Genomic DNA, 14,766 nt, shown 5'->3' with positions numbered 1-14,766 from the left:
CAGTAGGCTAAATCTATACCAATCTATATCTATACTTCTATACTAATATTATAAAGAGGAAAGATTTGTTTGTTTGTTTGTTTCGAATAGGCTCCGAAACTACTGGACCGATTTGAAAAATTCTTTTTCCATTAGAAGCCGACATTGTCCCTGATGAACATAGGCCACTTTTTTTTTTTTTTTGGTTTCATGTGTGTTTTAATGTTTCCGAAGCGAAGCGAGGGCGGGTCGCTAGTATATTTATAAATCTACAGTGGTTTTTACGGATGTTCCGTTATAACTACTGAACCATGACGATTGACTTGAAACTTGGTGTCCATGTAGGAAATACATGTACTTAATGGATAGGCTAATATTTATATAAGTGTTGGACTCTCTACACCAGTTGCGGGGGCGTTAATTATGAGAATCTTTGTGGGGGTGAGAAATAATAATGTTAATTTTAAATGCCCGGCGAAGCAGACGGGAACAGCTAGTGCTTATATAACCTTATGGTGCTTATACAACCAGTCATGTTCGACCATTCGCCAGCACGCGAATTTGCATCAGTAAAATAGAGCGGGACAAAAGTCGATCCACATCTGAGAATGCAGCCCGCATGCAAATGCCGGTTTGCGAATACATCAAATTCTGAATCCGCATCGTTGATTAATTGAGTATGCAATTTGGAAAGGGGCACATCTCTGAAAATGTAAAACGTTCAGGAAATGAAAGAAACTGATTATTTTCTAAAGCAGTGTAAAATTTAAAATATTAACTTTTGAGATATATTTCAGTGTTAATTAGCAATTGAAAATTACTGGAATTATTATAAAATGGGTGTAGTAAGTAAACCTCAAAACTACATGTATATGAAAAAACGTTTTTGACAAAATATGCGGCATGTGCCCTTTTCGAAATTGCATATTCAATTTGAAGTGTGTATACTTATATATTCAGAGACAGAGGTGTAGACAACTTGGACGGCCTCTAGGCCGGAGCCCCAAACGTTGGTCCGACCAGATCTCCGAGCAAACCAGCGGACCACTTAGCGCTGCACTACACCAGGCAACTGACCGGAACCGATGGAGGCTAACAGTCGACAAGCTAAAACGGAGTCACGATCCTCAGCAATGAGGGAGCGATGGAGAAGAAGAAGAAGAAGACTTATATATTATAGCATAGCATAGTATTAGCATAGCATTTAGTATATAACATAATTAATAGGTGTAGTCTCGTATGTCGCCCTAATAAGGCCGTCCACCCAGAAACATAGGCTTCTTCATAATTGTAATGATTATTAAACATGGAATACACGCAAGAAGACGTTTTCCTTTAACACCTCCCAAAGTACAACATTACGAATTGAAGACGTAAGGAAATCGGCGTTTTAGCGCTGGATTAAGTGCCATATATTTACACGTTAAGTTGCTCGTCTAGTTCAGGTCTCGCAGCATCGAAACTGCAACAAAACAGATCCGAAATTATGATTGCATTTTGTTTACACGAAAACTCGTTCAGAGTTTATCTCTAAATTTTAGTTTACTGAGAAACAGCAACGAGGTTCATGTAAGCAGACGGTGAATTTATATTTAGTTAGCCGTGCGAAATTTAATCACGGTAATAAAGTCTTCCTCTTTTTCTCCACCTTATCCCACTAGCTGGGGTCGGCACAGCTAATTTTTCTCTTCCATTCTCTTCTATCAGCCTTCATCTCAACACTCACTCCTCTCTCTCTCATATCGTCATTCACACACTCCATCCATGTCTTCTTCGGTCGATCTCTTCCCCCTCTACCTTGCACTATCATTTCCATACATCTCCTAGTCACATGCATCTTCTCTCTACGCATCACATGTCCATACCACGCTAACCGTCCAAATTTCAAAAAGCACAGTAATAAAGTGTGTAGTTAAAATTCACTTTAGACACATTAACCCCATAAAATTCAAACGGGATCTTAATAAAACAAATCTCTTTACAATAATATTTTTTTTAATTGCCCTTGTAGGCAGACGAGCACATGGCCCACCTGATGGTGAGTGGTTACCGTCGCCCATGGACTTCAGCAATGCCAGGGGCAGAGCCAGGTCGCCGCCTACCGTTAAGTACTCTCCACAAGCCTCGTTTGAAGAAGGATATGTTATAGCGCTCGGGAAACACCGTGGAGGGGAGCTCGTTCCGAAGCCGGATGGTAAATGGCAAAAAAGATCTCTGGAAACCCACTGCGGATGAAGGCAGTTGCTCCAGGTAGTATGGATGAACTCTACTCCGGGGGCGGGCGGTGCGATGGTAAAAACGAGATGATGGTACCATCTCAAAGAATTCCTCAGAGCACTTCAACGACGATCAATTTCATCAAGCGTAAAAGCCGATATGTGTAAGAGGGCAGTGAACGAAGAAATGGTATATGATAGAGGAGTATGGAAGGAGAAAACATGTTGCGCCGACCCCAGGTGACTAGGAAAAGGGCAGGAGAGTAATGAAAAACCTTTTTCTCTTCTTCAACCCGTTTCCACCCAATGCTGAGTGTATCTTATACCTTTAAACGGGCAATTCTTGTATATATATAATCTGAATCTCAGAAACGGCTCCAACGATTTTTATTAAATTTAGTATACAGTAGATTTCGGGGGCGATAAATCGATCTAGCTACGATTTATTTTCAGAAAATGTTGTTTTATTCGCGTTTTCAATAATCAACTTCGTCGATAATCAACTTTATGACTCTTCCCGACATCTATTGACGAATAATAATACTATTTTTCATAATTGAGAGCAAGACACAATAACACTAAAGCTATTTCAGCAGATGGCGTTGTTAAGTCACCCGAAGCCAATGCCAATCATCACCATTTCAGCCAATCATTTTATCAATATGTAATTCGTATTTAAATATTATTTCTAAAAAACACAATTTATCATCATCTAGTGTCTCTTTAAGTTCACCCCATTCTCTTCGATACCATTTCAGTACCTACACAACCTTACGATTTAAGGATTAAATTTTTCATCGCCAACGTAACGGTGACCGCTGATGATATCAAAGGATTCTCAAGTCTTAAACGGTCCGATTCAGCCCTAGGAATTTGTTATGAACTCCACCTCGGCATTCTACTGGACACGGCGGCATCCCGATATTAACGGTCCGCCTTAATGGCGATATTACTTCGATCCAGTGAAGTCTAGATGTTGAATATATATATTTTTAGTCTAATTTAGTCTAAGCATAAATTTTAATGTAACTATATATTAATACGTGAAGCATAAACTTTGTATCCCTTTTTACGAAAATTGCGCGAACGGAGGAGTATGAAATTTTCCACACTTATAGAGAATATAGAGAAGAAGTGCACGATACTAATATTTTTTAAAAATAATGCATAAAAGATACATTAAATCAGTAAAGAAAACATTACACACACTACATACCATGTATTTGACGCACACACGCATGCATACTATTTATTGTCAAACTTTTGTTCTTGACGTCTGTTATCAAATTGAGATTAAATATTGTTTGTCTTTGTTAGTATTTTTTATAGTGTAGTCATGGCGAAATTTGTGATTATAGAAGTATAAAATACAATCATAATAGTGTACAAACTCCAATTCTAAAATACAATTCCAATTAATTATAGTCGAATTTCGACTACTGCGGGACCTCTAGTTTAAATTATTAAACTATCTCTGTATGTCTATGCCTAATATCTAGTTCTCATAATTACGAAATTATCGATTTTATTCTAATAATATATTTCAAAGGGCGATGAAGGCTATTTTGTTTAATGACCTTAATAACCTTTAGGTCGTGTCTTATTTCAATTTTTAATCTTATTTTTATGAAAAATGATAATATGGAGTGAATTGAAAAGAAATTAAGATGATTAATTTGAGACATTGATCAACTGGGCTGAAATGAAATGAAATGAGATGAGATGACATGAGATGAAATATAATCTCAGTAAAATGGTGGTCATTTACTGAGATTTTTTCAGTTAACTTTTTGGAGGAACCCGAGAAGCCAGCGACGTCCAGCGGCTTTGTTTCATTTTCCCACATTTGTGCACTTTTACATATATTAAACAGTTAATAAACCACCGTAATTACACATTTAAACCTGAAGAAACAACTAAATAGACTTACTACAACTAAATAAAACAAATCACACAACTTCACTCCTCGCGTTCCCGCCAAAAAGTTAGAGATTAGAGTAAAATACAATAATGATTAAACCGTAAAAGTATTATAGAATTTCGAAAGATCTATTTTTAGTCGACCCTATTGAAGAAATCGGTAGGTATCTTGAGACGTTAGCCATAAAGTCGAATTTTGATCAATAACCGAACATTGGTATAAATAATCGGGTTTAAATTTCACACACGGCTCAGAGGTGCTATTTAATTAACGTAATGTTCCCGGCTTATTCCAGATGTGTCCGCAATTCAGTGGTTCTCAATAAAAATTGCAGATACCCGTGATGTAGAGCGCACTATAGAAATGAAAATTCGCTTCCTGCCGACTATGATGAAACAGGGTTCCGTGAAAGACAAAAAGTTTCACGTGCTTTATTTTTTGGACGCGGGCTCAGTTTGAAAATTATATTTAGCGCGCATTTATTGTATTTAGCGCGCATTTATTATTACTGGTGGTCCCGCAGTAGTCGAAATTCGACTATAATTAATTGAAATTGTAAGTTTGTAAACTATTACGATTCTATTTTCAAGGACCAATATACTTCTATGATCACAAATTTCGCCAAGACTACACTATAGAAAAATATTAATAATGACAAACAATATTTAATCTGTTCTCAATTTGAACACAGACGTCAAGAACAAAAGTTTGACAATAAATAAATAGTATGCGTGCGTGTGTGCGTCAAATACATGGTAGTGTGTGTAATGTTTTTTTATTGATTTCATGTATCTTTTATGTATTATTTTAAAAAAATATTAGCATCGTGCACTTCTTCTCTATATTCTCTATAAGTGTGGAAAATTTCATACTGATGAACTCTACTCCGGTGGCGGGCGGTGCGATGGGAAAAACGAGATGATGGGATCACCTCAAACAATTCCTCAGAGCACTCCCTGTGGAACATACTGGTGGTAGGACCTCTTGTGAGTCCGCCCGGGTAGATACCACCGCCCTGCCTATTTCTGCCGTGAAGCAGTAATGCGTTTCGGTTTGAAGGGCGGGGCAGCCGTTGTAACTATACTGAGACCTTAGAACTCATATCTCAAGGTGGGTGGTGGCATTTACGTTGTAGATGTCTAGGGGTTCCAGTAACCACTTAACACCAGATGGGCTGTGAGCTCGTCTACCCATCTAAGCAATAAAAAATAAAATAATAAAAGATGTGTGGTGTCGTGGAACGAAGCTCCATATAAAAAAAAAAGAATTACGAGCGAGAAAAAAATCGCGCGGTGAAATATCGCTGTGCGGAAAACAAGGCCTTATTCCACGGACTTTTTCTTACGGTTTTTACTATCACATTTTTTTCAGTTCGGTCGCGCAGCAAAAATCGCGCGGTGAAATATCGCTGTGCGGAAAACAAGGCCTTATTCCACGGACTTTTTCTTACGGTTTTACTATCACATTTTTTTCAGTTCGGTCGCGCAGCAAAATCCCTATCTCCTCCAAATTCTTGTACATATGGCTCCTCCAAGCCACAATCGTCTATATTTATAAATACCTACAGAACCCTGCCTCGCAAAACATCCTTAACGATTACAAGTTAAAATTCAATGCACAGCACGGTCGATTGACTCGCCTCCAGTGATGCATCGGCACTATAAAACTTCAAGCGAGCTCTTCGACTGATCAACTCCAGCTTTGGACAACTTATATTCAGAGAACGTTTTTTTTTTTCATATTTTCTTTTTAAATAAAAATAAATAATAGTTTAAAAAAAAAAAAAAAAATCGCTTTTATAGAAAATCCAACCGAAAAATTGAAAAGAAAACTTAATAAGTCCGCGCGGGTAGGTACCACCACCATGCCTATTTCAGCCGTGAAGCAGTAATGCGTTTCGGTTTGAAAGGTGGGGCACCCGTTGTAACTATACTGAGACCTTAGAACTTATCTCAAGGTGGGTGGCGCATTTACGTTGTAGATGTCTATGGGCTCCAGTAACCACTTAACACCAGGTGGGCTGTGAGCTCGTCCACCCATCTAAGCAATAAATAAAAAAATAAAAAAAAAACATAAATTTGAATAAAAATAGTGTAAGAAAAAATTATTTTATTGTAAAAAAGCGTGTACTACATATGAGATGGCGAAATTGCATAGATAACAACGGTGCGTACTTTGATTAATTAAATAATAATATACTAGAGGTCCCGCAGTAGTCGAAATTCGACTAAAATTAATTGGTATTGTAAGTTTGTACATTACTATAATTGTATTTTATACTTCTATAATCACAAATTTCGCCAAGACTACACTATAAAAATATTAACAAAAACAAACAATATTTAATCTCAATTTGACAACAGACGTCAAGAACAAAAGTTTGACAATAAATAGTATGCATGCGTGTGTGCGTCAAATACATGGTATGTAGTGTGTGTACTGTTTTCTTTATTGATTTAAAGTATCTTTTATGCATTATTTAAAAAAATATTAGCATTGTGCACTTCTTCTCGATATTCTCTATATGTGTGGAAAATTTCATACTCCTCCGTCCGCGCAATTTTCGTAAAAAGGGATACAAAGTTTTTGCTTCACGTATTAATATATAGATTTTACCAACAAAAAAATTGACTTTATATTCCTCCCGTACAAAACGCCGATTTCATATGTAAGGACCTAATATTTGTGCCAAATAAGCCACTGCGTAAGAAGTAATAATACTATAATTCGAATATTGTAATATATCGATATATCGTCTTCTCGCATTAAAACTGTATAATCTCAAAACTTATAATATTAATTTTACAGGAGAGTATTTTAAAGATTTAACAAGTAGGTAATTTTTTTAAATATTAATCATATCTGCAACATTTATTCTTTACCAGTTACATTATCTGTCTTTTAAAGTAAGATAAAATTATGTATTAATTTTGTTAGTAGTAGTCAAAACGTAGGTAAACTAAAAAAACTAAAACTTAACTACGCTCTTTTGACAGTATTTATGAGAAAAATACTGGTGATACCAAATGGTTACGCGTATTAACTCAATTTCGAATATTTTTGGAAATTGTACACTTTTAATGCGAAAAGGCGATATGTATATAAGTATGTTACATTTGTTGATTTTAATTACCAACCAATACCAATTTAACCAATTTAACGGCCGTCTGGTGTAGTGGTAAGTGACATGGTCACTACACAAGGGGGTCGCGGTTCGAATCCCGCCAAGGGAAGATATTTGTATGATAAATATAACTGTCTTTTTCAGGGTTATGGATTATTAAATATATGTATGTGTAAAATAAAAATCTTACATTTATTTCCGTTATCTGGTACCTGTAACACAAGTTCTTTACGAACTTATCAGGGGATCAGTTAACGTGGCGTGATTGATAGTAAATATTTATTTATTTATTTAATAGCTGGAATGAAACCAATCCTCATCTAGACTAAATAAAAAATAAAAAAAGTTTATTTATTTATTCGGAAAACTCATAAATCGTATTTTATTCGTATGGTTACATAAAGAGCAGGTTTACTCCCACTTCTACTTACATAATAATATGTATAATAATAGGTTCCACCCGCCCGTGGGTATTAGCGGCCGAAATCTTAATTAAGAAGCTAAGCTCCTTGCGAATTAGGAACGCGCTTTAGAAATAATAATACGCTGAGCTTAAGGCGAACTTAATTCATCTGAAATTGAAAATTAACCTACGCACAGATTTAAGTTTGGTGTAAGACTAAAATAATATGGACCAGATAAAATATTTCAAAACATAGTAGTACAATATAATTATGATTTCAAACAATACATTTGAAAAAATAACGATACAATTCAAAACCAAAAACTTTTTAAATTTGTAACTTTTTTTATTCCTTAGATGGATGGACCTGGTGTTAAGTGGTTACTGGAGCCCATAGACGTCTACAACGTAAATGTGCCACCTATCTTGAAATATAAGTTCGAAGGTCTCAGTATAGTTACAACGGCTACCCCACCCTTCAAACTGAAACGCATTACTGCTTCACGACGGAAATAGGCAGGGTGGTGGTAGCTACCCGTGCGGACTCACAGGAGGTCCTACCACCAGTAATTACGCAAATTATAACTTTGCGCTTTTGATTTTTATTACACGACTAGCTGACCCGACAGACTTCGTAGTGCCTCAATCAATAAATAAAAGACCTAAACTTTTGTATAAAATAAACATAAAACAAACAAAAGGAATCCGTCCGACGGGGGACACATCAAAGGAAAAACTAAAATTGTTTTTTTTATTTAATTCCGAGCATTTTCATATTTATCTACCTTTTAAATCTTCTCTGGACTTCCACGAATAATTCAAGACCAAAATTAGCCAAATCGGTCCAGCCGTTCTCGAGTTTTAGCGAGACTAACGAACAGCGTTTCATTTTTATGTATAGAGATTATTAACCTTTAATGTCACACCGGGCTCTCCATTGTGAAACCTTCAGATGTGTTCTATATCTTTCTGTTTAAGATCAAATCCTAGATCCGAAATTATATTTTGTCTCTTTTTAGTGTCACATTTGTCGTTTCATCGAATTTCAAATGACAAACGCGCTAAAGATGTTTTCGCTTCGAACTTTTTTTAAGACGTTTTTCTTTTGTTGCATTATTTAAAAAAAATATTCTCTCGTTGAAAAGGTTCGTATTGATCAGTTAACCGGAAGACTTCACAAGAACATTTCTTCACTGGCTCGGATAATGAATATTAAAACAGACTTCTTTTTTTTTCTCTCGAATTTCCCTCTGATTGCTCCGCCACACAAAAAACAAATCGCGTCATTACTGATGATTTTGAGGATTCTGTTTTAGTTTTACCGAGAGGCCAGCTCACCGTTATTTTATTGCACGGACGGGTCAAAAAGCTCACGGCTCACGTGGTGCTAAGCAGTAACCCGAGCCCATAAATATCACAACGTAAATCATAGATAATACACATAAATGTGTCACAAGGTCAAACAATTCTATCAAACAATTCTATCTCTCATCAACCGAATGATCATTGTTCTATACTCTTCGTATATACGAGTGTTACTGTGTTACTTATAATATTTTGTATTCAAGTTTAACAATATTTGCTATGTGTATGTGCATTACCTACTATACTTCTCATGTTGTATTTGTTATTTTAGTTATGTGTTATTTGTTCTACACACACTCATCACTTTTAATTATTATTCTCATAATCCTCTCGCAGGTCTACTGGAAGAGATTTCTTAAAGAAATAAGCAGTGCCTTTGTACATAATTTTCCTTATTACTCTGTACTATGTCTTCTTTTCTGTGTGTACATAAATAAATAAATAAATTAGTTATAGATAAGCAACCCAAGCACTCAACAAACATGTTCACGGGCGTCGGCCACTAGATGGTTTCGCTTCGATCAGTTTCTCATTGCTCCTGTAGATGGCAGTAACATATCATCTATCCTATATTTTATTCATAATGAAGGATTTTGTAAATTTTCAGAAACCACAAATTGATAAAATTTAATCATAGTAGCATAGTTCATCCATACTAACTGGATCCATTGAGTTCATCCGCAGTGCGCTTCCATGGATATTTTTTACCACGTACCATCCGGCTTAGAAATGAGCTCCCCTCCACGGTGTTTCCCGAGCGCTATGACATGTCCTTCTTCAAACGAGGCTTGTGGAGAGTATTAAGCGGTAGGCAGCGGCTTGGCTCTGCCCCTGACATTGCTAACGACCATGGGCGGCGGTAACCACTCACCATCTGGTGGGCTGTATGGTCATTCGTCTGGCTACAAGGGCAATAAAAAAAAACGGTTTACCTTTCATGGGCTAATGGCAGTGTATACGCTGCTTAAAGTTCAGTGTCAGTTAGTGCGAGTTTCTTAACGTTCTCGATAGCGTAAAAGTTAACTCAAATTTGTATGCAGTTGGAACAGCGCCCCTAGCGGCAAACGTACGCAAACGATCCCGTTCCATACAAATATGAGCTAACTTTTACGCTATAGAGAACGTTAAAAAACTCGCACTAAGTGACACTGTAACGGCCGTCTGGTGTAGTGGTAAATGACATGGTCACTACACAGGGGGGTCGCGGGTTCGAATCCTGCCAAGGTAAGATATTTGTATGATAAATATAAATGTCTTTCCAGGGTTATGGGTGTATATTAAATATATGTATGTGTATAATAAAAATCTTACATTTATATCCGTTATCTGGTACCTGTAACACAAGTTCTTTACGAACTTATCACGGGACCAGTTAACGTGGCGTGATTGTTAGTAAATATTTATTTATCTCACTACACCCCGTATATAAGGACACCTTTAACCTTCCCCTTAACCCGGACCTACAATTCATTAATTGCACTCTTAAAGCCGTACATACACATAAATCTTCCGGCAGATCCATTTAATATTAACATATTAATTAGTGAGCGACCGTGGGCTACTTAACGTGATTTACGACAGTGAAATAAATAAACTATAGCGGCGTGCGATCGTGGGGTATATTTTATTTAGAGTAAAGCTGCGTCCACACCGCGGCTAAGATAAGAGCCCAGTAGATAGATGAACCTGTGAACGCGATAACCATTGACTGTAGGACCTCTTGAGTCCGCGCGGTTAGGTACCACCAACCCGCCTGCCTATTTCTGCCGTGAAGCAGTAATGCGTTTCGGTTTGAAGGGTGGGGCAGTCGTTGTGCTGTAAAAACGGAGACCTTAGAACCCTTGTCTTAAGGTGTGTGGCGGCATTTACGTTGTAGATGTCCACGGGCTCCGGTAAAGATTTAACACAAAGTTGGTTGTGAGCTCGTCCACCCAATTAAGCAATAAAAAAATAAAAATTAATCAATACCATTGAAACTGCGACCTCATATCTCAAGTAAGTGGCGGCATTAACGTCGTCTATTGATTATGCTAAACCCCTGAAAATCAGATGTGTCATGTACTCCTCATTCAGCCATTCGGTGGACAAAATTTATATTTTTTTTTATTGCCCTTGTAGGCAAACGAGCATACGGCCCACCTGATGGTGAGTGGTTACCGTCGCCCATGGACTTCAGCAATGCCAGGGGCAGAGCCAAGCCGCTGCCTACCGTTTAATACTCTCCACAAGCCTCGTTTGAAGAAGGACATGCCATAGCGCTCATATAAGTACATAATAATATGTTATTCCATTCACCCTTTAATTCACCATCTCTTCAAATTAGTTTAGTTTAAGACTAAAATAATATGGACCAGATAAAATATTTCAAAACATAGTTACAATATAATTACGAGTATAATTAAAATTTGAAACAATATATTTGAAAATTTAACGACACACTTCAAAACAAAAATCTTTTGAAATTTGTAACTTTTTTTATTGCTTAGATGAGCGGACGAGCTCACAACCAACCTTGTGTTAAATGTTTACCGGGGCCCGTGGACATCTACAACGTAAATTCAGCCACACACCTTGAGACAAGGATTCTAAGGTCTCCGTTTTTACAGCACAACGACTGCCCTACCCTTCAAATCGAAACGCATTACTGCTTCACGGCAAAAAGAAGCAGCGCAGTGGTACCTTCCCGTGTGAATTAATAATCTTAATCTCTATAATAATATATAAAAATGAATTGCTGTTCGTTAGTCACGCTAAAACTCGAGAACGGCTGGACCGATTTGGCTAATTTTGGTCTTGAATTAATCATGGAAGTCCAGGGAAGGTTTAAAAGGTAGATAAATATAAAAAAGCTCGGAATTATATAAAAATAAACAATTTTGTTTTTCATTTGGTGAGTCCCCTTGATGTATCTTTTATTTATCGATTGAGGCACTACGAAGTCTGCCGGGTCAGCTAGTAAATAATAAAATTAAGAATAAAATTAATAACCAGGAATTACGCAAATTGAAATTTTTGCGGGTCTGATTTTATTATGCGATGTTATTCCTTCACCCTGTAAGTCAATCGTGGATATTTGTTATGTACGTATTTCATTACAAAAATTGGTACCCGCCTGCGGGATTCGAACACCGGTGCATCGCTTGATACTACATCGACTGCACCTGACGTCTTATCCTTCAGGCCACGACGACTTCATTACTAATAACTAGAAATAAACCAATATTTATTTTCAAATCATCTAACTAGCCCCATAGAGTAATTTCTAAACGTTTTTTTCGGTGCAAATCGACCATCTAGATTCACATTTCGTGACGCATTTTCTAAAAACACCTTATTACTTTTTTATCAATTTTGTATTTTATGAAATATTTCAACACTTTCTATTAAGTATGTCGATTCAGTACAAGAAGAAAATCAACAAGTGCAAAATGCCAAAGGTATTTATAAATACTGTAACCGGTAAATAAATAGTTTGATGAAACAAAAATCGCGATCCAATTTTATCTTTACACATATTTTTTATACCGAATCATTTAATTTAAAGCTTGATTATTCTGTGCAATCTATATATATATAAATGAATTGCAGTTCGTTAGTCTCGCTTAAACTCGAGAACGGCTGGACCGATTTGGATAATTTTGGTCTTCAATTATTTGTCGAAGCCCAGAAAAGGTTTAAAAGGTAGATAAATATGAAAATTATCGGAATTATATAAAGCTTAGGTCTTTTATTTATCGATTGAGGCACTACGAAGTCTGCCGGGTCAGCTAGCAAAGAATATAGAAACAATTCCTTTTAGGTATGCGTGGATACAAAAGATGGAGTTGGCTTGTTTGAATTTTGCTAATGTGTTTACAGATTGATAGAAACTAACCAATAACAGTAACAAACGTTTTTGACAAATAGCCATCCGGTATTCCAGTTTATGATGCTATTGCTCTTCTCATCTGCTACTAGAACTTACATTAGTCTTCCATATAGATAAAAGCTGGTTCCCACTTGTCGGATATCTGATTCGTATATAAAATCGGTTGTCGGCCACGGTCGAAGCTGGTGCCAATGAAGCGACTGCTTTTGTTGTCCTACCTAAGCTGATAGCCTTGAGAGGCTATTTCAGCGTAACCTTAACTAGTAGGTGAGCTCACGGGGCTCAAACCTGACGACGTTGCTAACACGAACCCTAGCAAGAGCCATGCTTCGCAGAATCTACCACCGAATCGGAAACGCGACCCACTGAGAAGATCCAGCAAGAAACTCAGTGGGCTGTGTCTTGTGGGGTTAATTTACTCGTCGAGCCCTTCGTCACAAGCGACAGAAAATAGAAAAAAGATAAAATAAAAAAATAAAAAAAGACAGCCAAGGAAAGAAAATATTGCGTGCACCCAATCCTGAGGAAAAAATAATAATATTGGGAACATTTCAGAACTTAATAACAGGATTGAGAAGTGATGAAATTATTATATACAATTAATATATAATTATGAATGGCCCCGACACCCGACAAATGTGAACAGCGTTATTCTTACTCATAAGCGAGCGAAATCCGACGAGATTTTTTTCCAGGCGTAAAGGGCTGGCAAAACACCTGACATTTACTGTCGGCGCCGCGGCGCCTACATAAAATCGGTTTCCGATCAGTGTGAATAGCTTCATATAAAATACTCTGTCACGGGAACCTCCTATCACTATACGAATCCGATACCTGACAAGTGGGAACCAGCTCTAAGATACTTTGTTTGGTTTCGGGGGGTTATCCAGCACACGAAGCAGTAATGCGTTTCGGTCTGAAGGGTGGGGCAGCCGTTGTAACTATACTTGAGACCTTAGAACTTATATCTCAAGGTGGGTGGCGCATTTACATTGTAGATGTCTATGGGCTCCAGTAACCACTTAACACCAGGTGAGCTGTGAGCTCATCCACCCAGCTAAGAAATAAAAATAAAAAAACACGAAGTACCTACCACATTTTACACGGTATGTAGTAGACAGCACATGAGTTCTCCAAATCGCTTGAAGACCTCGCACTTTCTAGTAAGAAGTTTAGGGCGTTAGTATAATCCCACTTCAGTCTTGACCTCTAATGAATGGAGGCGCAACTCGCGAAAATACATCAAGTAAATACAAGCGTAATAAAAAAATCCGTAATCAATATTTATGTTATTATTACACAGGAATTCAAGGAGCAAGTAATCAAGACAGTAACTAGGATTGAAGAGAGTCACAACGTTGTTGGAGTTCTGTATCTGTCGAAAGGTTAATTGGATGGACAGTAATTAAAAAAACTTTAGAAGTAACTCTGTTTATATTTTTTGTTATCGCTGCGTGTTTTTGAAAGCTGTCGTAACCTCCAAACCGGTACATATTATGTTTGGTACGCAGAAGAATGTGACACAGTGGTAGCGCCTATATACAGGATGTCCCAGAAAGAATGGATAATCCTGAAGCACCTCATCGTAGAGCTATTGGAGACTCAAAAAAAAAAAAAAAAAATTCTTAGGTACTACCCAAATAAAAAATAAAGAAATAATACCAAATTTCGTGATTAAAATTTAAGTTCAGATTAACTTTTATAAAAAATTACACTTGTTACTCACACGATTTCCTGCACATTCCTTAGTATAGTCCATGTAGAATATTATAACACCAAAAACCCTATGGATTTCATTTGTTTGTAACTGTTGTGTATTTCAGAAACGCACAGCAGTATGGAAAATCACAACTTTTTTTTAAATTCCCTAATTTGGGTACTACCTCAGAT

The sequence above is a fragment of the Bombyx mandarina genome, chromosome 20 (genome assembly GCF_030267445.1).
Source record: "Bombyx mandarina strain Sakado chromosome 20, ASM3026744v2".
NCBI lineage: Eukaryota > Metazoa > Arthropoda > Insecta > Lepidoptera > Bombycidae > Bombyx > Bombyx mandarina.
The sequence above is the reverse complement of the archived record's forward strand: the minus strand, read 5'-3'. Positions refer to the sequence as shown.